The sequence below is a fragment of the Oncorhynchus nerka genome, linkage group LG27 (genome assembly GCF_034236695.1).
Source record: "Oncorhynchus nerka isolate Pitt River linkage group LG27, Oner_Uvic_2.0, whole genome shotgun sequence".
Lineage (NCBI taxonomy): Eukaryota > Metazoa > Chordata > Actinopteri > Salmoniformes > Salmonidae > Oncorhynchus > Oncorhynchus nerka.
The window spans coordinates 58,357,763-58,385,750 of NC_088422.1; the positions used below are offsets into that span (position 1 = coordinate 58,357,763).

The 27,988-nt window shown below is 47.2% G+C and overlaps 1 pseudogene; it reads right to left on the bottom strand.

Moving 5' to 3' along the window:
- Positions 1–27,988, bottom strand: part of LOC115112045 (neuron navigator 2-like) — a 134,859-nt pseudogene that overhangs the window by 91,861 nt on the left and 15,010 nt on the right.

The following is a 27,988-nucleotide window of genomic DNA, read 5'->3' on the forward strand; positions in this document are numbered from 1 at the left end:
GCGAGCGAGAAAGAGGGAGAGAAAAGGAGCTGACCTAGAGGACTTTTTCTGACCAAGGGAAAACCTGAGCAGTTTACTCTGAGAACCATCCCTAGAGGAGAGAGAGAGAAAGAAAGAGAAGGAGAGCGATATGGAAGACAAGAGAGAGAAAGAAAGGATCATTTTACATTTGCAGACAACTGGAGCTAAGACACCTGGAAAGAGAGAGGAAATCAGACAGAGACGATGAATTGAACATTGATGACATCAACAAGAGGGAAAGAGGGAAGACATCTACAATTCAAAGTATTATGAACTACATCTCCCAGTGATCCAACAGGCTTACCTGGACTGCATCTCGACCTGTGCTGTTTTCTGGGCTGCTTGTGTTGTGGGGGCCGGAGTCTCATGCGTATGGGGGGCAGGCTGGCTGCTGAGCTGGGCAGGGGCGCTGGTCTGCTGGCTCAGGGGAGGATGAGGGCTCTGGGACTGGGACTTAAGGGGGGGCTGGGAGTGCTGGCGGTGGGCCTGCTGCTGCTTGTAGCGAGACAGGCTGAAGAAGAGGCCCAGAATGGCCTTCAGATTCCCATTGCGGATCTCTGCGTAAGGAGAGCAGGGGGGAGAGGTAAACAAACAGACAGGGAGAGAGAGAGAGAGATGAAAGAAGAAGGAGAGAGTGAGAGAAAGAGAGAGAGAGAGAGAGAGAGAGAGAGAGAGAGAGAGAGAGAAAGAGGGAGAGAGGAAGAGGAAGGAAGAAGGACAGAGTGAGAGAGAGAGAGCGAGAGAGAGAGAAAGAGGGAGAGAGGAAGAGGAAGGAAGAAGGAGAGAGAGAGAGAGAGAGAGAGAGAGAGAGAGAGAGAGAGAAAGAGGGAGAGAGGAAGAGGAAGGAAGAAGGAGAGAGAGAGAGAGAGAGAGAGAGAGAGAGAGAGAGAGATACAGACAGGAAAGTAAGCTACAAGCTCACTACACAATATTCTAGCCACTACAGTTAGTCAAAGTAGTCTCAGCAGGTGTGTGTGACTGGTGAGTGTGAGTGTTTACCTTCTGCAGACAGGCCCTGTATGTTGACTCCTTTGGCTACCAGGAAACTGAGGCAGGCATCAATGTTCCCAATCTGGAGGAGAAGAAGAGAGCGACACAGAGAACTTAGAACGGGTGTGCTTCTGAGTTTACATTCAGAATGAACTCAACTCATCGCACAACGCACGTAAGCAGATATCAGCAGCCTACTTAGTGGCATGTTTACAGGGGTTGACTTCGCAGAGTGCCGACCTGAGTAAGGTGAGTGGATCGTTTAATGACATAGCCTAGTCAAAGCAGTATACAAATAAGCCAGACGTACACCACTCCTGGAGTACCTTAGACGACGAAGCGTTCTACTTTGACCCTGTTACTAAGATACCAGCCAATGGAACCACACCGACCCAGCTGTGCTGAGCTGTCAGCAATCGACAGCCAAGGCGATATGATTGGTAGACAGAATTAGCTTCGGGTCAGGTGGCCCTATTTCAATACGGCCCATTGGCTGCACATGTCATCACCAGGTGAACCAAATCAAATGGAGTAATCGAATGACATCATCAATTTTAAAAAATTATGGGAGAACAAAGGTTGTCAACGGTGAGGTTCAGGTGAACAAACAGGGAGTGACTAAGCAATATACCAATTGATTCTTACGCCACAGCCAGCTGTCACTTTCACTGCTCATGCTGTTGAGGAGCGGCCATTGGGACTATACTCTTAGACTGTTCAACCAGGGAACCTTCATCAAAACGGAATCTGTCTTACGCTATATACCGAGGCATATTGAATCACCGCCATCGGTAACAGCTAGCACACACCCTAGTAATACACTTCATTAGTACATTTTCCACCAAAGCACTTACTACAAACCACTCTGAAAACAGGTTGAACATTGTCCCTGCAAACTGTACACAAACGATGCTATAAGCAGATCTAGAATACATAAACAGCTGAACTGAAATAGAAGCAATCACAATTACCTTCTATTAGTGTGGATTGGGTTCCAACTGAGCAGAGTTCAGAGTTTCCATTTAGGAAAATAACATAGTACTTTATAGGAAACTAACTAAAATAACATGACCTATTCAATACATTAATAGCAACATCCTCCTTCTAGCCCTATGATTCTAGATCAGGCCTGTCAGTGACGTCATATGACGAAACGGAAGCAGACTCCAGATCAGCGAGTGAGCTGTAACGGCAGTCTGGCCCCTCTGTCATCTCTGTGACTCGCTGACCCCAGAACAGCTGTTATAGGGTGACACATGCTGGAAGGGTCAGGGAGCACACAGACTGAGAACCAGGAGGAATTTAGCCCAGGCTCTGCTCGCTACAAGTTAAAATATCCCCCATTCACTAAAATGCCCTTTCTTTTTAAATACCCCAGACCCAAATGCCTCCATCGCCTCACTGAACTACCCGCCAGCCACCCTGAAATACCGCCCAGACCCTAGCTTGACTAAGATACCCCTCCTCTTAAATGTCACCATCTTCCTTGTGATATACCCGCACCCATACAGGTACAGGTACTCATGCGCGCGCACGCACACACACACACACACGCACGCACACACACACACCCACGCACACACACGCACGCACGCACGCACGCACGCACGCACACACACACACACACACACACACACACACACACACACACACTCTACTACTAAAATACTGCCCTGGCCCCTTCTATGATACACCCCTGACCCAAATACCCCTGGTACTGAGGGGGTAAAGATAAGACGCTTCTGGCTAAATAAAAACACCTGCTGAGAGATCAGTACTCATGCATTTTAGAAAACATGTTTAATCTGTATTCAAACGGGGGATCGATTCAGAATTTCAACTTTGGGTATTCCAGTGTAGTGCGAGAAAAGTGAGAAATCATCCAACTGTTGGAATAGAAAATCGAACGAGGGAGACACAGGTGCTTTGACAAGGAGTTCTCTACTTTAAACACAACCGCCTATCTGCCACTCCTCCTCTCGCACTTGTCCACTTTTCCCACTCCTATCTTCCCCTCCTCCTCTCATGTCCTTCTATCCTTTTCTACATTTCTCGTATTCCCCCTCATCCTCTCATGTCCTTCTATCCTTTTCTACATTTCTCGTATTCCCCCTCATCCTCTCCTGTCCCGTCTTCTCTTCTGGGCTCTCCGCTCCTTTCTCTCCTCTGTTCTGATCAGGCAGTGCTCCTCTCATCAATGGTGTGCATGATTAATCAACCTTGAGTAAACACAGTCTGGTTAATTCATTAGAGTGTAATAAAGCCACTGAGTCAATAGGTGTTGTGCCGAGCTTTGACGTCATGGGGACAACACAAGGGAACCGTGATGGAGTATATACAGTTGAAGTCGGAAGTTTACATCCACTTACGTTGGAGTCATTAAAACTCGCTTTTCAACCACTCCACAATTTTCTTTTTAACAAACTATAGTTTTGGCAAGTCGGTTAGGACATCTACTTTGTGCATGACACAAGTGATGTTTCCAACAATTATTTACAGACAGATTATTTCACTGTATCATAATTCCAGTGGGTCAGAAGTTTACATACACTAAGTTGAGTGTGCAGCCGTCATACCACTCAGGAAGGAGACGAGTTCTGTCTCCTAGAGATGAACGTACTTTGGTGCATCACAAAGCCCTGACCTCAATCCTATAGAACATTTGTGGGCAGAACTGAAAAAGCGTGTGCGAGCATGGAGGCCTACAAACCTGACTCAGTTACGGAATGGGCCAAACTTCACCCAACTTATTGTGGGAAGCATGTGGAAGCCTAGCCGAAACGTTTGACCCAAGTTAAACAATTTAAAGGCAATGCTACCAAATACTAATTGAGTGTATGTAAACTTCTGACCCACTGGGAATGTGATGAAATAAATAAAAGCTGAAATAAGAAATTCTCTCGACTATTGTTCTGACATTTCACATTCTTAAAATAAAGCGGTGATCCTAATCTAAGACAGGGAATTTTTCTAGGATTAAATGTCAGGAATTGTGAAAAATATATTTGTGAGTTTAAATGTATTTGGCTAAGGTGCATGTAAACTTCCGACTTCAACTGTAAGTCTCTCCCTCTCCAACCTATACACTAAACACACACTAGACATGTCACAGACGTGTCACAGACGTGTCACAGACATGTCACAGCCACAGATAATCTAACCCTGCAGGTAGATTGAACACTGGACAGAAGCAGTACTCAAATTACACTGCAACTGAATAACTTGCAATCCCACATTTTTTTAGAAACAGGCCCAGTTATATGGCCACCTTGGGAAGCAACAATAATTAGATAATTAAATCGACAACAATGAGAAATTACACTGCCTAAAAAAATGACCATTATTATTACAAAATAATACAGAATACCAACCGTCGTCATAGCAAAATACAACTTTCAAAACCAAGATACAATTCTAACATGTCCGTAGAGTTTCCTCTTACCTAGAAAGGTCTCTGGAACCTGTCTTGATGGCATGAACACAGCAAATACAGTATCACACTAACCACTGTTCTATTGTACTGGGCCTCTCTCTCAGACACACACACACCTCTCTCTAAGGCTGTCATCACATGCTGGGTCTCAGCCAGCCAGCAGCACAGTAGGGCCGGCCCTGCAACTGCCCTATGAACAAACACTTTTTTTTACACCACAGAGAATCTATTGTTTGTGTGTGTGTGTGTGTGTGTGTGTGTGTGTGTGTGTGTGTGTGTGTGTGTGTGTGTGTGTGTGTGTGTGTGTGTGTGTGTGTGTGTGTGTGTGTGTGTGTGTGTGTGTGTGTGTGTACGCCCCCTCACCGGAAGAAGCTTTGTTTATGTCTTAAGGAATCCTGGCTTGTGGCATGACTGAGTCGGCGCCTGTCTGTTTCTCCTCCCGCCTTTCACACTCTCAAGACAGTTTCACTGAGACCACCTCACCTGTGAACCAAGGTGATACTAACCCCGTACATAACTCTCTCGCTTCACGGTACCCTTACATTGTGGGTTTTAGAGAGGCGGCAACCCTGTAGTCGGTCAACAGAACGCAATAACACAACTTTAACATACAGTCGTGGCCAAACGTTTTGAGAACGACACAAATATCAATTTCCCACAAAGTTTGCGGCTTGCTTCAGTGTCTTTAGATATTTTTGTCAGATGTTACTGTTGAATACTGAAGTATAATCACAAGCATTTCATAAGTGTCAAAGGCTATTGTGTCAAAGGCTATTGACAATTACATGAAGTTGATGCAAAGAGTCAATATTTGCATTGGTGAGCCTTCTTTTTCAAGACCTCTGAATCCGCCTTAGCATGCTGTCAATTAACTTCTGGGCCACATCCTGACTGATGGCAGCCCATTCTTGCATAATGAATGCTTGGAGTTTGTCAGAGTTTGTGGGTTTTTGTTTGTCCACCCGCCTCGTGAGGATTGATCACAAGTTCTCAATGGGATTAAGGTTTGGGGAGTTTCCTGGCCATGGACCCAAAATATCGATGTTTTGTTCCCCGAGCCACTTAGTTGTCACTTTGTCCTTATGGCAAGGTGCTCCATCATGCTGGAAAAGGCATTTTCGTCACCAAACTGTTCCTGGATGGTTGGGAGAAGTTGCTCTCGGAGGATGTGTTGGTACCATTCTTTATTCATGGCTGTGTTCTTAGGCAAAATTGTGAGTGAGCCCACTCCCTTGGCTGAGAAGCAACCCCACACATGAATGGTCTGAGGAGGCTTTACTGTTGGAATGACACAAGACTGATGGTAGCGCTCACCTTGTCTTCTCCAGACAAGCTTTTTTCCGGATACTTTCTTGGGCGCCCTGAAGCCAGCTTCACAAAAATGTAACCGCTCTCCTTGAAGTTCTTGATGACCCGATAAATGGTTGATTTAGGTGCAATCTTACTGGCAGCAATATCCTTGCCTGTGAAGCCTTGCCACACTCACACACAGACACGTGTGCACACACATGTACGCTGGAACGCACGCACGCAGGCACACACACACACACACACACGCACACATACACACACGTTGTCAGAAGGAAGGAATCCCCCTAGCTGTCACACACCTGACTACACACTAACTTCAGACAGTATCCTGCTTCCCCTATTCATCTCTGGGGACTCACATTATCCATCAATACAATCTAGATGATCATATACTACGTGAATATAGTATATAGTTATATAACCTATGAACGACCATGGCCTTAGTACTGAACCGTTGGGGACATGGAAGGAGCGTCAGTCGTGATAACTTGACGCTGTAAATAACATAATTTCACTTAAGTCAAACGCTGGCTGGTCAGGCTTACAGCCGCCATGGCCGTGAGTGACACCTGAAGGTGAGACACGGGTTGAAGTTGAGAACGGACAATGCCTTGATGCAAAGGAGCAAACGCCATTTGACGTTCTCCGAGGGCTTATGAAGCCTCGTAAGGCCTCGTTTTCATCATCCCCCAGTCAGAGAGGCCTACTTGGGAAGACGGGTCTGAATTGGTTTCGACCTGTATGGAGCTAGTAGTAACGTTTGTTCCCAGCAAAGGAGAGAAGCAGATCTCTCGGGAACTCGAGCCAAACTGAGGGCGAAACAGGAAGTTGGAAATAAAACATTGTGACCCAGAAACATGACACACACAGCAATTAAACAATACACACCAATACATATACCCGAACAACAGAACAGTGTGTGTGTGTGTGAAACACAACTGTATCCCTCCAAAGCAAGAAGTAGGCCTCTGACAGACCTAAAGCACTTCAGGGGATATGTGAGTGGGGTTGCAGTAGGGGGAGCGTCCTGTGTGGTTTTAGCACCTCTGTGTCACCACTACCCCAATGACAGCATGTCACTGCGAAAGCAACGGTTATGTCCTGGGTGGCAAGGGTATGAGCCTGGGAGGGACTAGCGGTACAAGGGGTGCGTGTGTGTGTGTGTGTGTGTGTGTGTGTGTGTGTGTGTGTGTGTGTGTGTGTGTGTGTGTGTGTGTGTGTGTGTGTGTGTGTGTGTGTGTGTGTGGTGGTGGTGGTGGTGGGGGGGCGCGGTCTGGCTAGCAGCCTAAATTAGCCTTCAACTGGCACACTGGCCCAATTTACAACCCTCCACATTCAGAGGAGGGATACCGGCTAGTTTCCTATTGCAGTAAAAAAAAAAAAAAAACTGAAATCACAAGCAGTATGATTGAATACGAAATGTGCAAATGTAAGGTCAAATGTATAAGCACTGACAAAATGTCTAACTCCAAGATGTGTTTATTGTTTGGAGTGTGACAAGTGCAGTGAAAATATGTTCCGATTTGTATCAGAACAACCAGTAAGTGAAACAACAGATAGCATTCCGGAAACGCTTGCCTTTCAGCCCGGTTTCAAGCTAAGATGTGAGTACTATAAATGTAGGGCGGTCCCGACAAATGAAATCTTAGCCGACCGAAAGTTGTCAATCGATCGTTGTCAATCGATTGATCAACATTTTTAAAAGGTGTATATCGACACACTCTGTGTGTTTTAATAAAATCAATGATATGCACTGAGCTTGTTTGACGCTTTAAGTTCACTGTTTGATGAAATAACACACAAATGACTCAAGGGGGAGCCAGATTCTGCCATTGCTCTGCTTAAGTTGCCGGTAATAGGCTACACGAGGAGTCGGCAACCTTTCTCATGTGGAATGTCAATTTACATGACCATTGCAACCAATCTGCGTGCCAATTATGGTTTTTATATACACATGTTCGCGGGACAGTTTCATTTCATTTCTAATAACGTCTTCGTGTCTCAAAATCATTGTCATGTGATTCATCAAAATTCTATCCAAATCTGACTGAAAATGGTACAAACCTAAAAAGGGACTTCTATTGCCATTACCGACTATGTCAAAAAGAGCCCACGTAAAACCAACAAAGAAAAACATTGCAGCCTGCAGGTAGAAAATATCCTGATAAACAAAAAAAGTATCCTATAAATCACATTGGATATGCACGGCCTGTCTGCAACGAACTTAAAACATTGTATCAACGCGGAAGCTTGCGGTGCAACGTGGTATAAAATATTCTGGGCCCTCAGAGTGGTGCTCGGGACAGACACAGCTGTTGGCTATTTGCGCAAGGGCTAAGAAGCATTGCTTGACTTGGGCAAGGAGCTCACCGGAACTGAGTACCGGCACCTCAACTTTTCTTCTACTTGAGCTCCTGTTCCACTTAGAGAATATTAGCTCAAAAGTCATGTGGAGCTCCTGCACCTAAATATAAACAGTACCAGCACCCAAAATGAGGACCAGAACCTGCTTCAGTCCAAGTCAAGCGCTGATTAGAAGTAATCAGGTAGAGGCCTATTTTATGACGTTTCCACTGAGCGTGACATTTGTCCCTTTCACGGTGACTGGTTATCGAAAGGGAGAGAGCTGGAAAGATTTTTCAAATACATTGAGGAACATTCTCAACGGATTACTGTGAGATCATTAGTGGTGGTGCTTTAAGCCAATCAGAAATAATATCAGATCCCAAAATGGGCACATTTATACAGTGTATTCACGCCTTGACTTTTTCCTAATTTTGTTACGTTACAGCCTTATTCTAAAAAAAAGAAATCCTCATCAATCTACACACTATACCCCATAATGACAAAGCAAATTTGATGAATTTTTTGCTATTTAAAAAAAACTGAAATATCACATTTACATAAGTATTCGGACCCTTTACTCAGTACTTTGTTGAAGCACCTTTGTCAGCAATTATAGCCGCATGCATTTGGGAGTTTCTCCCATTCTTCTCTGCAGATAGTCTCAAGCTCTGTAATGTTGGATGGGGAGCGTTGCTGCACAGCTATTCTCAGGTCTCTCCAGAGATGTTCGATCGGGTTCAAGCTCAGGCTCTGGCTGGGCCACTCAAGGACATTCAGAGAATTGTCCCGAAGCCACTCCTGCTTATGGTCATTGTCTTGTTGGAAGGTGAAACTTCACCAAAGTCTGAGGTCCTGCGTGCTCTGGAGCAGGTTTTCATCAAGGATCTCTCTGTACTTTGCTCTGTTCATCTTTGCCACGATTCTGACTCATCTCTCAGTCCCTGCTGCTTAAAAACATCCCCACAGCATGATGCTGCTACCACCATGCTTCACCGTAAGGATGGTGCCAGGTTTCCTCCAGATGTGATGCTTGGCATTCAGGCCAAAGAGTTCAATCTTGGTTTCATCAGACCAGAGAATGATGTTTCTCATGGTCTGAGAATCTTTAGGTGCCTTTTGGCAAACTCCAAGCGGGCTGTGGCTTTCGTCTGGCCACTCTACCATAAAGTCCTGATTGGTGGAGTGCTGCAGAGATAGTTGTCCTTCTGGAAGGTTCTCCCATCTCCAAAGAGGAACTCTGGAGCTCTGTCAGAGTGACCATCAGGTTCTTATTCACCTCCCTGACAAAGGCCCTTCTCCCCCAATTGCTCAGTTTGGCCGGGCGGCCAGCTCTAGGAAGCATGTTGGTGTTTCCAAACATCTTCCATTTAAGAATGATGGAGGCCACTGTGTTCTTGGGGACCTTCAATGCTGCAAAAATGTTTTGGTACTCTTCCCCAGATCTGCGCCTCAACACAATCCTGTCTCGGAGCTCTACGGACAATTCCTTCGACCTCATGGCTTGGTTTTTGCGCTGACATGCACTGTTAACTGTGGGACAGGTGTGTGCCTTTTCAAATCATGTACAATCAATTTAATTTACCACAGGTGGACTCTAATCAACCCAATCTCCAATCTCAAGGATGATCAATGGAAACAGGATGCACCTGAGCTCAATTTCCAGTCTCGTAGCAAAGGGTCTGAATACTTATGTAAATAAGGTATTTCTGTTTTTTATTTTTAATACATTTGCAAAAATGTCTAAAAACCTGTTTTCACTTTATCATTATAGGTTAATGTGTGTAGATTGATGAGGGAAAAAAATACTTAATACATTTTAGAATAAGGCTGTAACGTAACAAAATGTGGGAAAAGGGGCCTCCCGGGTGGCGCAATGGTCTAAGGCTGTGCCACCAAAGACTCTGGGTTCGAGCCCAGGCTCTGTCGCAGCCGGCCGAGACCGGGAGGTCCATGGGGCGACGCACAATTGGCCTAGCGTCATCCGGGTTAGGGAGGGTTTGGCCGGTAGGGAAATCCTTGTCTCATCGCGCACTAGCGACTCCTGTGGCGGGCCGGGCACGCTGACCAGGTCGCTAGGGGCACGGTGTTTCCTCCGACACATTGGTGAGGCTGGCTTCCGGGTTGGATGCGCTGTATTAAGAAGCAGTTTCGGAGGACGCATGGCTTTCGACCTTCGTCTCTCCCGAGCCCGTAAGGGAGTTGTCGCGATGAGACGAGATAGTAACTACTAACAATTGGATACCATGAAATTGGGGAGAAAAAGGGGGTACATGGGCTCTGAATGCTTTCCGAAGGCATATATATTTGCTACAGCTCGACTAAAAAAATCTTGGTCGACCAACAGCCTATCAACCAAACAATCGACCACCCCTAATAAACGCGTATAGAAACGCAGACACAGATACACTCTCTCTCTCTCTCTCTCACACTCATGTGTTCTAATGTTAAACTGCCACAACAAACCACAATAGACACAGAAAGGAATATACAGTAGAACTACGCCTTTGCCTGGGAAAAGAGTATGCTTGCCAAAGCCCTCTCCCAAAGGGAATCCTTATACAGTGGCCACAGCCATTACAACATCGCCCTGCTAACGATTTTATTGTCATCGTAACTTGAAATCTCCGTCTGGATTTTGTCCCCTTAGATAACATAAGTGGAGTTTTTATTTCTAGTAGTAATGTGATGAAGCGAGCTTGGTTCTCTTCCAGACACCAAACCTCAGTCTCTGGTGCTTCAAAGTGAGAGCCAATGGCCTGTCTATGGGCCAGACCTTTTTACAAAGACTGACCGCAAAGCCACACATTTAAAAATAACAGGAGTAATAGCCATAACCATTCAATTGGACCAATGTCTTCTGAGACAGAGCTAAATTCTAATTTCCTGCTTAAATAAGGCCCTGTATGTACGCACAGCTTATACACGCTCAAGTACACACGCACGTAGGAGTCAACACACAAACACAGACGAGGGTGGACATCAAAAGCAACTTTTTACTTCACACACTCACCCATACAAACAAGCAAACACACACACACATAAGGATTATAACGTTATACTGCCAAACACACAAACCAATAGAAGGAAACCCTATGAAGGTCACTCACCATCTGAGAACGACTCTTAGGGCAGCCATTGATGTCTTCAATCTTCTCATTGGCTGAGAGAGAGAGAGAGAGAGAGAGAGAGAGAGAGAGAGAGAGAGAGAGAGAGAGAGAGAGAGAGAGAGAGAGAAAGAGAGAGAGAGAGAGAGAGAGAAAAAATGTGTTCTTAGTGGTATCCCTGGTTCTTACTCCAGGATGTTCCTACTCAGTGCCAGAGAGGGTGAGTGAGGAGAGCAGGCCTGTGACTGGGTAGAGAGGGTCACTGCCTCCTCTTTCTTCTGAGAGATGAAACCCAATCTAGTTATAGCCAATGTGCGTGGGGCCACTAGGGGCCACGCAGAGTTGGCTGGGAGAAGGGGTGTGTGTGTGGATCCCTCCCGTCCTTTAGAGGCCCAGCCCACAGCAGCTGAGACAAGATTGTCCTCTTTCAACACTACAGCCAGGTGGGGCCCACTGGGCATCTCCGCCACAGGAACCTGACTACCACCTACTGCAGGAAAATAAAGGGTCATCCCAGTGGGTCCAAACTTTGTGTCAGGTGGATAAACACTCTCACAAACACACACGCGCTTGCACATAAACACACCCTGTGGAATGTACACAGAACCAAAACATAAACACAACTTGTAAAGTGATCCCATGTTTCGTGAGCTGAAATAAAATATCCCAGACATTTTCCATGAGCACACAGAGATTATTTCTCTCAAATGTTGTGCAAATAAATGTGTTTAGCTTTGCCAAGGTAATGCGTCCGCCTGACAGGTGTAGCGTATCAAGAAGCTGATTAAACAGCTTGATCATTTCACAGGTGCCCCTTGTGCTGGGGACAATAAAAGGCTACTCTACATGTGCAGTTTTGTCACACAACACAATGTCACAGGAATGTCCACCAGAGCTGTTGCCAGAGAATTGAATGTTCATTTCTCTACCTCTGCCACCTCATATGTCGTTTTAGATCATTTGGCAGTACGTCCAACCGGCCTCACAAGTGAAGACCACGTGTATGGCATTGTATGGGTGAGCGGTTTGCTGATGTCAACCATTGTGGCGGTGGGGTTATGGTATGGGCAGGCATAAGCTAAGGACAAGGACAACAATTGCATTTTATCGATGGCAATTTAATTGCACAGAGATACCTTGACAAGATCCCGAGGCCCATAGTGAGGCCCATTTTTTTTGTTAAAGGTATCTGTGACCAACAGATGCATATCTGTATTCCCAGTCATGTGAAATCCATAGATTAGGGCCTAATGAATTTATTTTAATTGACTGATTTCCTCATATGAACTGTAACTCAGTCAAATCGTAGACATTTTTGCACGTTGCGTTTGCATTTTCCGTATATATTATGACTACTCTAAACCCCACCAGTATCTGTCATTCGGTCCCCCCTGTTGTCTCCTACCAAAATAATGTGCTACTGATCCCAGCGGGGTCTCTGACTCTGTGTCACTGTCCCCCTGCTTCACACCCACTAAGCTGCATGGTCAGATTTCAGTAGCAATGGTCTGGTGTGATATTCCCCCCCATCTACATAGAGAGGGGGGAAGGAAAATATGAATGAACTGGTGAATGGGACACTCATATTGGGGATTGGTAGAGGGATAGAGCTCAGTTACATGACACCAGGATAGCAGTAGTCAGCTGTGTGGGGGGGAGGGGGGCGACAGTGTCAAAAACAGCACAGCGACATAGCCAGACAGACTTAGTCAATGAGTCAGCTGTAGACGACCTTTGCAATGAACACCGCCTCTGCTTTACCTCACCAACTTGTGCATGTCAGTGTGTGTGCGCTTGCTTGCGTGCATGTTTACAATAGCACGTGCCACTGTTTCTAACCCTACACTGTCCCCTAGGGATACATAGACTGCTGATGGTGAGAAATCGTGCTCTCTCTGGGGGGGGGGGGGGGGGTCCTACTATATCAGGGGGACGGAAGACAACACAGTTTGTGTCATAACAGGTCATCAAAGACCCATGCTTACGACAACGTGCATCCTTGATGATGCTCACTGTCCAGTGACTACAAAGATTCAATCTGAGCATCGAAAGACAAAGAGGAAGAGAACAGAGGACTCAGTGTCTCCAAAAACCCACCCATCCGGCCGTTGACGCGACAAAAATCCCCAAAAGATCCATCTTCCGCTCTAAAGACTACTCTGACTTTCAGAGAAGTAGTGAGAGAATGTGCGGAATTCATTTTTCATAATGATGAGGTTTTCCTTGTTCTCTACTACTCCAGATGCTAGTCTGAATTCTACGAAGAAGACGCTGGTCTACACAAATGTTGCATGACGTGGGACTATGATGTGTTCTGTACTAAATGATTCTTATTCCTAATTCTATGTGTGCTCTTCATTAGTATTGTATGATGTTCTGTACATGTTCTTCGATTTGAGGCAGTGTTTTGTATACAAAGAAATACAATACAGTTCTATAGAACTGTGGGAAGCAGAGGAGTGACGTCATTGGCCAGCTGATGTGACAGTGCTGTAACCTCAGGGCACTGTCTCCCCCCTCTGTCCTCTTTCAAATATGACAGGGCAGCTTGTGAAGTGGGGAAATTACAGGACTAAGGAGAGGGGGGCGCATAATGACATTACCTTACAAAACTTCCCTCAGTCAAACTTCTCTCTGACTGCTCCACTGTCAAATATTTCAGCGTTAAACTGAGCGATTTTCCTAACTCAATTGTGGAGAATACTAACTTCTTGATAATACGTTAATAATGTTTTTTTGTTTGAAATTAATACTTTTATGAGGACAGTTCATCAGCAGTAGCATATACCATTATGGCGATTACTGTACAATTATACATTAGTATACATAGGGATACAACTTCAAAGATGTATAAACACGGTGTCTGCATGAGAAGTCTAGTCCATCAACTGAACTCATTAGAAGAAACAGTAATAACATGGCATCAAGAGAAGAGATGGCAAATAAAGTGTAGCCCTTACCGATAACCTGTATGATCTCCGCAAGCAGCACTCCGTCTGCGACGTCTGTTTGCAGGTCCTTGATAAGTCGCTTGTGTCCTGACTTGGCTAGGTAGTGGTTGGCCCAGTCCGTATAGATCTGTTCAGGACGCAAAACATCAGCGTCCGTTTATTAGACGCCCAGGGAACCGCTAATATCAAAAGCGAAACACAACTCTTGCGCCTCCGCTTTTTAGAAGTCGGTGCGAGTGTTTAAAATCCCATAACACTTAAATAAATAAATAAAAAGACAAATTACTCAAATTAAACACGTTTACGACTCTTTTTTTTTTTTTAAATAACAGCATGGTTGAATAGGACCCGTGCACCCCCTCTTCTTTCGTTGGGGGCGCTGAGCTGGCATATATCCGCGTGGTATTGAAATTGGGACCTTTGTGCTCGGATAGCGCAGCAGCGACAGCAGACGGTCTCAATGAGGCGCTGACATCCCGAACTCGGGGACAGAAAAGACCCTTCAAAGTGTGCGAGGGAGGGGTAGAGGGTGAGGGGGGGGTTGAATTAGGCGTCTGAATAATCTGAATAGTTTCGTTTGTAATTGGTTGTTGCAGACAACTCTATCTCCTGCTCTCTCTCTCTCCCCAAGGCTGCTTGCCTCTCCCGGGTTGAAGGCCGGTGAGGGATGCATTTGGGTAAAAAGAAAACCCAAGCAAGAGCAGAGGGAGAGAAATACGCAAATGGACGGAGAGAGAGATACCATCTCAAATTGAGATGGAAAATGTTGGTACCAAACAAAAGCACTGAAGTAAGGACACAGTCTTGCCTAATTAGAAATAACAGCAATTTGGTAGGGAAAGGAATGCTGAAATAGATTCAGAAAATGTTTCTGTATAGTGTGTTTCATGTGGAAAGTTGTAGAAACAAGTTCAAAATCTCAAGGCAAATTGTAAATACAATTCTGGAGACACCAAATTAAGTCTGACGTTTTTTGTCTGAGGCATCCCGATGAATCTGAGCAATGTTTTTCTGCTGCCATCACTTCAGTATTTCAAACAGCTGAATTAAGCATCACACACGCGCACATGCACACGTACACACAATGTGACCCCGGTTCTCTGTGTTTTTAAAGGTAAATAGACCTGGGGCCTATTCAGTGTTACTCATCATATGAATCACTGCTCTGAACGCTTCATTTCAAACATACACACGAAGAGCAAGGTTCAAGGACTGTTTTATGTCGGCTCCACATGCTCTCTCCCTCTCTCTCTCTCTCTCTCTCCCTCTCTCTCTCTCTCTCTCTCTCTCTCTCTCTCTCTCCCCTCTCTCTCTCTCTCTCTCTCTCTCTCTCTCTCTCTCTCTCTCTCTCTCTCTCTCTCTCTCTCTCTCTCTCTCTCTCTCTCTCTCTCTCTCTCTCTCTCTCTCTCTCTCTCTCTCTCTCTCTCTCTCTCTCTCTCTCTCTCTCTCTCCCTCTCTCTCTCTCTCTCTCTCTCTCTCTCTCTCTCTCTCTCTCCCTCTCTCTCTCTCTCCCTCTCTCTCTCTCTCTCTCTCTCTCTCTCTCTCTCCTCTCTCTCTCTCTCCCTCTCATTCTCACACACGCACGCACACGCACGCACACACACACACACACACGCACAGCTATAACATGGCTCAGACAGCGCTAACCAAGCCTTTAAGCAAAAGATAACACTCTCTCAAAACGCCGGGGGTTGCAGTAAGAAAAGGAATGTGGGTGTGCTTTGAAGCAGTTTTCTGCAGCAGGTGAAATGAGGGGTTCGGGTGTAATTAAAAAGCAGGTAAAATGAGAAGCTGTCAATCATTGGAGCAGAACAGGAACCAGTCGGAGACCCCCTGAGGGTGGGAGGGGGCAGGTTTAAAGGGAGGAGGGGCAGTATGGTGGATTCAACCTATCCAGAGCCATGCTCAGGAGCTCATCTAGGCTCGTCATTGCTATTGGAGAAGAAACATAGGCCTAGTTGAACGACCCCCCCCCCCCATCGGTATGGTAAAATCCAATGTTAGACCAATAGCCCTTGACTTGAAAGTAAAGCTGGTAATATGTGTTAATTCTCTATGGGGATGAAATGCTGTAACACACTGTATCTGGGGAATATCAACCCGGTCAGCACAAGGCGTAGAAAATAAGTTTGAAAAAAACCAAAATAATGTATTTTCATTATTGACACCAATCAACGATTGACACCAAAGGTGAAAGGATACAGCGGCTCACTGGATGTCATGGCTTATTGAACAGGAACAATAACAACCCATAGGACCTCTGACTTCAGATCCAAACATACCCCGAGGGTATATGAAGCCGTACAGGGCGCTGAGAATAGGGGACACAGAGGGAGGAAAAATGATGAGGGAGAGAATCATACTTTCAAAACTCTATAGTGTAAGTTCCGGAGAAATCCTGCTCACTAAAACCAGAGCACCACACATTAAAAGGCCTGTGCTGTCCAACCCACTTACACTAATAACCTGTCAACTATTAGGGTTATCACCCCATTAGCAAAGAAGCCCAAAACAGCACTTGACACACCAGAAGATGCCTTTGATCCGTGTCTGACGGCGCTGTCAGCCACTCTGGGACTTCTCCACATCACAGGGAAAAGCCCCTCTCTTCCAGAACATATCTGATTATTCCTTAACTTCGCCAACTATAGGCACCAACCGCACTGACAGCATCCCAACCCCCTAAACTAATATGTGTTCTTCGTAATAGTAGAATAACCCATTTTAGTGTTGAGTTTGTAAATAAAGTCAGCGGGGAAGACATGGACCTACAATGGCAAATAGGGGAAAAAGAGATGAGATGATTTCCTATTTCATCAGTGGTGTGTTTGTTACACGCTAATCATTGATTCTTTCAAGGGGGGAAATCCCACATCAGCATCAGTCCCGAAAATTCCCAGTAATCCCACCCTCTCATCCCCGGATTGGGGTTCTTTTTTGGGGAGCTGTAAATTGGTAAGAGGGACATTCCCCTCCTCAAGGGAATGCAACATGACACTGAGTGGCTGGGAACAGAGACACAGTCTCTGACCACTCACTGCACCCTTTACAAGACCCCTGTGTGTGTGTGTGTGTGTGTTTGGTTCTGTGTGTGTGTCTGTCGGTGTGTCCTCGAAAGGGTTAAAGCCGTGTGAATGAGCGTGACGTCTCGTTTAAAATGGGTCACACAATGTTCTATGAACACACACACACACACACACACACACACACACACACACACACACACACACACACACACACACACACGCCCTTAGGCCACACACAACTGTCTCTCTCCCACTGCATGCCTTAGCCATTTCGCACAAACATGCCTCACACCCAGTCTCCACACACCACCCAGGCATGCCGACTCATCAATCCAGCATATGATGCCCCGCAGAGGGCATGACGCACACAGGCCTTCCCCTACAGCGCTGGGTCATGGGCTGGGGAGGTAGAGAGAGAGGGAGAGGACAGGCAGCTCATCACACTGACATGCCCTTTACTTGTGTTGGTAGGGATTTTCAGGAAGGGAAGAAATGGTGATTGGAGTGGATGCTTTGATGTCAAAGGCATACTCTCAGAGATGTCACAGCTACTCATTGCATACTGATTGAAGTGGGGAATGCTAAACAGGTGTGTGCGCGCGCGTGTGTGTGTGTGTGTGTGTGTGTGTGTGTGTGTGTGTGTGTGTACATGCATGCACGTGTAAAGAGAAGGGGTTGAAAATAAAAACAGGAGCCACAATTTTTCATTAACTTATCCTTTCATCTTTCACTTTGTTTGCCATGCATCCTTTGACTTGCATGCTACACACACACACACGCGCGCACGCACACACGCACACGCACACACACACACACACACACACACACACACACACACACACCGCAGGGATCTCATCCAAAGAGCAGCCCTGGCCACAAACACACAGTACAACCAAAGAGCAATAACAGCACTTTGAGTCTATTCAGGATCATGGTTCCTACACTAAAAAAAACATGTGCTTTCCAACCCACATACACTAATAACCTGTCAACCATTAGGGTTCTCCAAGCAGTCACAAGGAAGCCTAAAACAGCACAACACTTAACACACCATTATATCCTAATCTAGTGGAGTGAAAGAGAACCAGGTTAAGAAAACCCCCAGGACTCACGAGATGCCACAAACAGTGAGCGTGCCTGGAAGTCAAACTCTGTTCAATTTTCTAATGGCATAGCAATGGACGCAGAAAATACCAAACCCACACTCTGCTGTGATTACACTTTGGAGGAGGTGAAATGGTAGGCTGCATTTCAATCATTTACTTTCGCGCTCCTGAAGTGGGGTCTCCATTCTCAGGCGCATAACAGAACAACTGTACAGACGACTTGACAAAATTCTGTGACTTGTGTGATTTTTGCAAGCACAGCGCCCCCGAGTTCGCTCAATTGAGCCTGTGACATCCTTGAGTCTCCGTGGTGTGTAGGCATTCACGCACACCTTTTCCTCTCAACCTCGTCCCAAATTGACTGCATTACTGCTTGTCTTCGTGAGAGGTATTGACATGTTGAAATCACCAAGCGTTCTGTTTAAGCGACTAGCGCACAGCTCAGACACTCATACATAGCCCGCAAGACATGCCGTCAGAGGTCTCGTCACAGTGTCTTTAAGACCAGAAAAAAACTACGGGAAACGCAGTAATAAACTCAGCAAATAAAAAGAAACTCAGTCCTCTCACTGTCATTCAGTTACTGGCCCAACGCTCTAACCACTAGGCTACCTTAGGCTACCCTGGGCATCTTTCTTTTGGTGTTTTTCAGTCAGTAGAAAGGCCTCTTTAGTGTCCTAGGTTTTCATAACTGTGACCTTAATTGCCTACCGTCTGTAAGCTGTTAGTGTCTTGATGACCGTTCCACATGTGATGTTCATTATTTGTTTATGGTTCATTGAACAAGCATGGGAAACAGCGTTTAAACCCTTTACAATGAAGATCTGTGAAGCTAGTTGGATTTTTACAAATTATCTTTGAAAGACAGGGTCCTGAAAAAGGGACGCTTCTTTTTGTGCTGAGTTTACATAGAGCCATGACTACATGGAACTCTATTCCACATCATGTAACTAAGTCAAGCAGTAAAATCAGATTTAAGAAACGGATAAAACTACACCTAATGGAACATCGCGGACTGCGAAGAGACACACACACACATCATTCGCAAACATATGCTAACACACGCACATACATACACCCCTTTTTCTCCCCAATTGGTAGTTACAGTCTTGTCCCATCGTTGCAACTCCTGTACAGACTCAGGAGAGGCAAAGGTCGAGAGCCATGCGTCCTCCGAAACACAACCCTGACAAGGCGCACTGCTTCTTGACACACTGCTCACTTAACCCGGAACACAGATGCGCCAATGTGTCGGAGGAAACACCGTACAGCTGGACGACCGAAGTCAGCGTGCATGCGCCCGGCCCGCCACAAGGAGTCGCTAGAGAGCAAGAAGGACATCCCGGCCGACGCTGGGCCAATTGTGCGCCGCCTCATGGGTCTCCCGGTCGGGGCCGGCTGCGACACAGCCTGGGATCAAACCCGGGTCTGTCGTGATGCCTCAAGCACTGCCTTAGACCGCTGCGCCACTCATGAGGCCCCACACGTACATTTTAATATTGTTATTCTGCTGTATTATTGTATTACTGTACACACAGCATTCTACCTGCCTGCCCCCATAAATACATACAACTTCCTCTATAAGGGCTCAGAGACCTGGCTCAACCCCAGACCAGCTATTTTGGGTTGACCCCTCTTCTTCACTTTCTATACCTCCATTCCGCTCTCTTTTCCTTTCCCTCTCTTTATCGTTCCTCTCTCGCACACTAGGATGTTACCATCAGTGCCTGGTCTCTCTCTTCTCTTTCCCCTTGTTCCTCTCATCTTCCCTGTTCCATTCATCCCTTCTCCCTCCCTCCTTTTTCCACTTTTCCCACTTCTAATGCATGATCTATTTTTCATGTTTTTCTCTTTTCTACATTCACCGTCTCTCTTTCTCCCTGATCGTAACCACCTCTCAGCAAGCCCCTTCCGAGGCCCTTACCGTTTTAAAGTGCCCACAGGAGAAGTGGCTGGGTGTGTGTCCCCCACACACCGCCATCCAGGCCCCTCAGGTGGGGGTAGAGGCTGTTTGTCCAGAAAACTCCCCCAAAAAGACAGGACTATCGATGAGCGCACGTTATAACGGCGCTCTGTCACGTAGACGAGGTGGTAAAGGTAGCCAGGATGTCTGTCTGACGACTATCTTCTTTCCTTCTCATGCCTCTCTCTCTCTCTCTCTCTCTCTCTCTCTCTCTCTCTCTCTCTCTCTCTCTCTCTCTCTCCCTCTCTCTACTACCCACTCTGTTTACAAACTTCCCATTTTATACCTCTCTCCACTCTGTCGCGCACCGTCTCTGCTCTCCTCCCGACGTGAACTGTCTCAAACTCCCTCTCCTTTTCAACTCTCTCTCTCTCTTTCTCTTTCTCTTTCTGAATCTCTCACTCAATCACTGAGTCAACTCTTCTCTCCAATGCCCCCTTCTATCTCTAACCCCCGCCCTCCCCTCTTCCCAACGCCCTGACTCATAACCCTCCCATCCCAGCTCAATAGTCCCCTTCCCCAGGCGGCCCCCAGGCGGACAGTGTAAACAAGATGAATGGCCGTGTCAGAGGTAACAGAGTAACAAGCAAATGCCTCGTAACAGCCCATTAGCTGTCCTCTTACACCCTCCACACCTGGCACTGTCCATAAATAACACACACACACACACACACGTGTTCAGGTGAGGTCTGGAGAACATTGGAGAACCCGGAGACAGCGGTAGAAAAGGGCAAAGTCATGACCCCATGACCCCATATTTCCCATCTTTCAGCTCCAAGCCATATGATGTCTTTGTTTCTTTACAGAGAGAAAGTTCGCTGTCCTTTAAACTATCACTTGTTGCCTTTGGCAGTGAATCTGAAAAGCACGAGTGTGCGTGTTACGAGTGTTTCTACATTGTAAAGGGTCATATCAACGGTATAGTGTACTGTACACACACACACACACACACACCTCCACTTCCCAGTCATAGCCTAACATGCTACCTCACCCCTCACCTTTAAACCAATTCTGTCCTCTCAGCATCCATACGGCTGGGGCTGGCGATAACACGTGGCAACACTTACTGCCCACGCCAGGGTAGGCACCAGATGGCTGATGGGAGAATGATGGATGGCCATCCTACGCTACCCAATGCCCATCTGAAGGGGAGGACCCAGGAAAGGAGGAGGTGCAACAGCAGTGTTTAGAGTAAATCGCTTACCACTATCACAGAGTGGCCCGTGGAAGTGTTTTTTCCCCCTGCTACACACCCACACAGACACGCACACACACTTTGGTCCTATTTGGATGATGTCACCTCCACCCCAAAACAGAAACACACACTCACTAGAAAGTACAATAAAGAAAAATATTTGAGTGACAGGCCAGACCCTGAACCCAGTCCTCTCATTGGTTTCAGCCAATGAGTGAATACCTTCACAAACAGATGGCTTATGGGAAATCAATATTCATCCGCTGCATGATATGACAACAATTTGTTGGAGGGGGAGAGGGGGGCTGGCTATCTAACTGCTGCTGGACTACAGTGACCCCTCAACACCTGTCACAACTCATCATAGGAATACATGGGTAATGAACACAATTAAAAGGAGGGGGAGAGAGACAGAAAGAGAGAGAGACAGAAAGAGAGAGAGACAGAAAGAGAGAGAGACAGAAAGAGAGAGAGACAGAAAGAGAGAGAGACAGAAAGAGAGAGAGAGAGAGAGAATGTATTCAGCTTATAAAATAGGCAGATGGGGAGGTCTATCTATAAGCACAGCTGTTCAACTCTTTGAGAAGCTCCCCCCACCCCCACCCACCACCACAGACCAGGGCAGAGATCTAGATCTCCCGGTCTCTGTAGCGCAGTGGTTTAGGGCTGAGGAGGGCTTCCTAAACTGCACGTTCTCTCTCTGCAGTCTGTGGTGGACACACACACACAAACACAGCTCTTTTAAGTGGTTTTGGCCACTCGCAGCTCGCAGTATAGTTACAGAACGATATCAGGCCCACTCTAAATGACCTGAGCTTCATGTCTGAGCTTGAAAGAGCTGTGGTTGGAAATGCCTGGAAGCCATAACGGATACACCCGCCCCCCACTCCGCTTCCCCCACCCCTTTTCTTCCTCCATCCATCCACCCCCCTCTCATCTCATCTTCATCTCCTCTTCATCTCATTCTTTTCCAACCCCCAATGACACAGGTTGAGATGGTGTACTTCTGTAGTGTACTCTCTACCCTGATGGTAAACATATGGGCCTAGGTGTGACGTGGAAAGACCGACAGAAAATATGGGGTGCGTGCAAGAGTGTGTGTGACTGTGCGTGCGAGCGCTTGCGTGTGTGTGACTGTGCGTGCAAGAGTGTGTGTGACTGTGCGTGCGAGCGAGCGCTTGCGTGTGTGCATGCCAAAGTGAGCGCGTGCCTGTCGCTATTGTGCGGACTTGGTGGCAGCAGCGTGGCTGTCGAGGCCCAGTGTGTTAGCGGCTAATGACAGTGTGACCCCTCCTTCTTTGGCACAGAGCGCCATCTTAAACACACGAGCCCCTCCTCCTCCACTCAAACCAATACAGACAGCGGTCTGGTCTGAGCAGCACAAACAATACACGGCTAATTAGCGTGCACTTTATCACACACTACACACACACACAGAGATGCCTGCCCGTAAGCGTGTGCACCCACTCGCGCACACACTCACACCCATCTCCCTCGTGCTGTCCATCTTGCCTCTCTCGCTTTCTCTCACGCGTACGCACACACACACTTCTCAAAATCTCTTCGACTACATCATTGAGAAAGAGAAAAGCTTCCCTTCATCCCTATACGTGTCCTCCCTCCTTCTATCCTTCGCCCTGCCTCCCTCCTTCTATCCTTCGCCCTGCCCCCCTTCCTTCTATCCTTCGCCCTGCCCCCTTTCCTTCTATCCTTCGCCCTGCTCCCCTTCCTTCTATCCTTCGCCCTGCCCCCCTTCCTTCTATCCTTCGCCCTGCCCCCTTTCCTCCTATCCTTTGCCCTGCCCCCTTCCTTCTATCCTTCGCCCTGCCTCCACTTTATCCTCCTTCCCCTTCCATATCCTTCGCCCTGCCCCCTTCCTTCTATCCTTCGCCCTGCCCCCTTCCTTCTATCCTTCGCCCTGCCTCCTTCCTTCTATCCTTCGCCCTGCCCCCTTTCCTTCTATCCTTCGCCCTGCCCCCTTTCCTTCCTATCCTTCGCCCTGCCTCCTTCCTTCTATCCTTCGCCCTGCCCCCTTTCCTTCTATCCTTCGCCCTGCCCCCTTCCTTCTATCCTTCGCCCTGCCTCCTTCCTTCTATTCTTCGCCCTGCCCCCTTTCCTTCTATCCTTCGCCCTGCCCCCTTCCTTCTTCTATCCTTCGCCCTGCCTCCTTCCTTCTATCCTTCGCCCTGCCCCCTTTCCTTCTATCCTTCCTTCTATCCTTCGCCCTGCCCCCTTCCTTCTATCCTTCGCCCTGCCTCCTTCCTTCTATCCTTCGCCCTGCCCCCTTTCCTTCTATCCTTCGCCCTGCCCCCCTTCCTTCTATCCTTCGCCCTGCCTCCTTCCTTCTATCCTTCGCCCTGCCTCCTTCCTTCTATCCTTCGCCCTGCCTCCTTCCTTCTATCCTTCGCCCTGCCCCCTTTCCTTCTATCCTTCGCCCTGCCCCCTTCCTTCTATCCTTCGCCCTGCCTCCTTCCTTCTATCCTTCGCCCTGCCCCTTCCTTCCCTTCTATCCTTCGCCCTGCCCCCTTCCTTCTATCCTTCGCCCCTGCCCCCCTTCCTTCTATCCTTCGCCCTGCCTCCTTCCTTCTATCCTTCGCCCTGCCCCCCTTCCTTCTCTCTCATCCCCAGAATGTCAATAAGACACCGCTGGACTGCTTGTGTGCTGGTGTGAATATTCCATTGTGATTGATGTTGCATGTTCCATATGTCCATAATTTGTTCAGAAAAGGTCATATCAGTAAATAATCAAGAGTCCTTTATCAGGATGAAGTAGGTGGTGGACACTGACTACACATCATAAAAAGAAAGAACATTGTGCACACACACGCGCGCGCACACACACACACACACACACACACACACACACACACACACACACACACACACACACACACACACACTCAGAGAGAGAGAGAGAGAGAGAGAGAAACACACAGGCCTGACCCCTGCACTCTGTGGGTCTTCTGTCAGTCACGCTGCGTGAAGGCAGTGGTCCATAATTAAACAGGTTTATCATCTCTCCTCCCCAGACCAGCAATAAACTGCCTGCTCTACCTATGACTGACTGACTTGCTGACTGTGTCTGTCTGTCTGACTAGTCACTCATGGGAGTTGAGATAATAACCGGGGGATGAGTACCGAGGGGAAGACAAATGCGGGAGAAAGGGAGGGAAGAGAGATTCTGCCCTTCCTTTCAAGTCTGTTAACCTGGGAAGAGTCCGTGTGTCACTCGTAACAGCAAATGTAATTCCGCTTTCCTTCGACGCGGCATAAGGTATCACGTAATTCCCTGAATATGAAGATCTATTTTCCATCAGCTCACACCATAGGACTTCTCTGTACCTGACCGATACCGTGTCTCATCAGATCCCGTTCACTATTATTATTAAACTAGTCAGCACCGTATGACGTCAAACACAGAGAGGTAACGCAGAACCATCCTGCCTGTCCGTATGTCCGTCCGCCCATCTGGCTACGTGCCTGTCTGTCTACTTGCCCGCCCGCCCGCCCTCCCGCCTGCCTCTCTGTTGTCACTCTGTCTGTCTATTTCCACGAATAATTCAGAAGAAAACAAAACACACATGCTCTCTCAGAGTCTCGCGCTCAACACTCTTCAACCCCTGGTGGCTAATACCTCACCAAGCCTGTCTGGACTTTCCGTACAGACGTCGAAGCGTCGCTAGAGCGAGGGGGAAAACACACGTGTCTTCAGCACTTTCCCCACAGACACAGACGGTCTAGCCTGGTGCACTCGGACGCCACAGTGAACGCTGAGGGCTGGTGAAGAGACACGTGTCTTCCAACCACAAGCGAACACAAGATCAGCGTCGGAGGGACAGAGCAGAGCTGTTCTGGGGGTGTGGAACGGCTGGAATCGAGTGGAGGGAAAAGAGAGGAGCGTCGTTCAACAGTGTTTTTCCTTTTACAGCAGTCGCAGGGTCCTTTCTTTTTGGAGCTTTGAAATACAATAGAAGTGTTCTTCTTTCGGGATTTGAGGCAACAAGAGCATGCATACAATGCAGTGAACAGTATCTCTGGCAAATGCGGTCAAAAATACAATCCTCAGAAGGAGATCTCCTTCTGACACAATACCTGTTCATAACTACTTTTGCCACCTTAAAACCTCAAAACGAAGCCCACCCAGACTGACCACTGGGACGACCTGGACATATTTACCAGCTTCATGGTGACGTTGTTCTGCTCCCAGCGACACAGCAGCACATTCATCTTCCTCCTCTCTCTTCCTTATCCTCCTCTTCCTCCCTCTCACACACACACCTGTATTAGGTAGGAGTGGGAGGACCAACGGCTAGCCAGGCCCAGACAGAATCCATCAGAGCCAGAGGAAGAAACAGGACTGGGGACCGAGGAAGACAACTAACCAAGAAGAGATCCACAGAAAGAGAGGATAGATAGGTCGAGTAGAGTAGAGAGGTGGAGAGAGAGAGAGATCAAATGTGAGAGGGTTTTGAGGAAAGAAAGCAAGAAAGAAAAAAAGAAAGAAAGAAAGAAAGAAAGAAAGAAAGAAAGAAAGAAAGAAAGAAAGAAAAAGTTAGAGGGAGCGAGAGATCTGAGAAAGTTCCAGAGAAATACGCAAAGCAGTAGATCCAGAAAATCCTCTATACATCCAGATAAAAGAGCCTGCTCCTGCACCCATCTCTAGCCCAGCAGGTCTCACTGTGCCTGGGGCCGGTGCGCACAGCCTACCCCTTCCCTCCTTTCTCTCCACCCCCTCTGGGTCCGCAGAAGGAGGAGGGAAACGAATGCTTCAGTCAAGAGGAGCTCCACCACCTCTACCGTTATACCACTGCTCTGTCTGAGGGCCAGCCATACCAAACACACACGCGGAGGGAGGAAAAAGGGGGGGCCAACGGAGGGGAACCAACGGAGGGGAACCCCCTTCCTCTTCCACCTCCCACTCTACCCCTCCTCTTCCACCTCCCACGTGGACGCCCTCGGCAACGCCGGGCACTGTGCTATTGCTTTTCAAATGGACCACTCGTCATACGGGGAGGAGAAAGGGAAGAGAAAGGAGAGAAGAGAAGAGAGACCTCTTAACCTTCTACCCTCTGTGACCCCCCCACCCCACCCCACACACACACACACACACACAAAAGTATCATGCTGGTGCATGATAATACTAGAAGGGGTGAAGAGCGGGTAAAGGAGGGTAGGTTAGAGGACAAACCACACGGGCCTCCTAACTACCCCTCTCTGTTTTCTATTTATTCTGTATTTAACCAGTCCTCCTCCTTTCTTTAAAAAAAAAAGAGAGGGAAGGTTTTATTTTCCAGAACCAAACATGGAACAGTCCGGTCTCTGATCACCATTCACCCACAGCTTACTGCTGCAGACACACCCACCCCGCCACCAACCACAAATTACAAGCCCAATTTGAACTTGAAGAATCGCCCAAGACGAAGCGCAGTACGGGAGACATGATCATTGCCAGGACTCTGCACATTTCGAACACGCGCCTGTAGCTATTTGTTGCATCGACAACACTACCACAAGCGCTGAAGACTTTAAAGAGCCCCGAAGACCTTGGAACCAACGCAGCTACTGAACTCGTGCTCCCAAATGCTGTTTCAATACAGTGTACCGCAAGCCCACCTACCCGATTCCTCTCTCATACTTGCACTCAGTCTAGTACTTTACAAATTCATTGAATTCGACTGTACTCTCCCACACCGATGCACTAGTTACATAGTGAAAAATCCAGCCAGCCTGCAGCACACACACACAATTCCAGCTCACTACTAGTCTGTCAATTCAGCTTATAACACATCCATTTCATATTAGCCCTATAAGCATCTGTGAATTTACTGACTATGCACTGTGGCCATTTAGGACATGTGTTTAACAGCTATAAACAAGTCCATTAAGTGGTGGGGCCGAGAATCGCAGGGTGTGCTTTGTTTCAGAACCCTGTGAGGGGGAGATTCATCTCAGTGTCCCCTGGACAATGGGCCCTAGCCCCATTGCGGAAGGGGGCTTTGTTTTGGGGGACCCCCGCAGCCTGGGTCTCGAGGGCTAGGTGGGGAGTGGGGGGTTGGGGTGGTCCTGCTGCTGGCTGTTATGGGGTGAGGGTGTGTGCGGGGGGGGGCACTGATATTAATAACCCCCTCAAAAAAATATGGAGAGGAGAAATGGGAGAGAAACAGTAGACCACTATCAATTCAGTGCATTATAAGACTTTCACCATCTCTAAAATTCTCTCTCTCTCTCTCTCTCTCTCTCTCTCTCTCTCTCTCTCTCTCTCAATTCAATTCAATTCAAGGGCTTTATTGGCATGGGAAACATGTGTTAACATTGCCAAAGCAAGTGAGGTAGACAACATACAAAGTGAATATATAAAGTGAAAAACAACAAAAATTAACAGTAAACATTACACATACAGAAGTTTCAAAACAGTAAAGACATTACAAATGTCATATTATATATATATATACAATGTACAAATAGTTAAAGGACACAAGATAAAATGAATAAGCATAAATATGGGTTGTATTTACAATGGTGTTTGTTCTTCACTGGTTGCC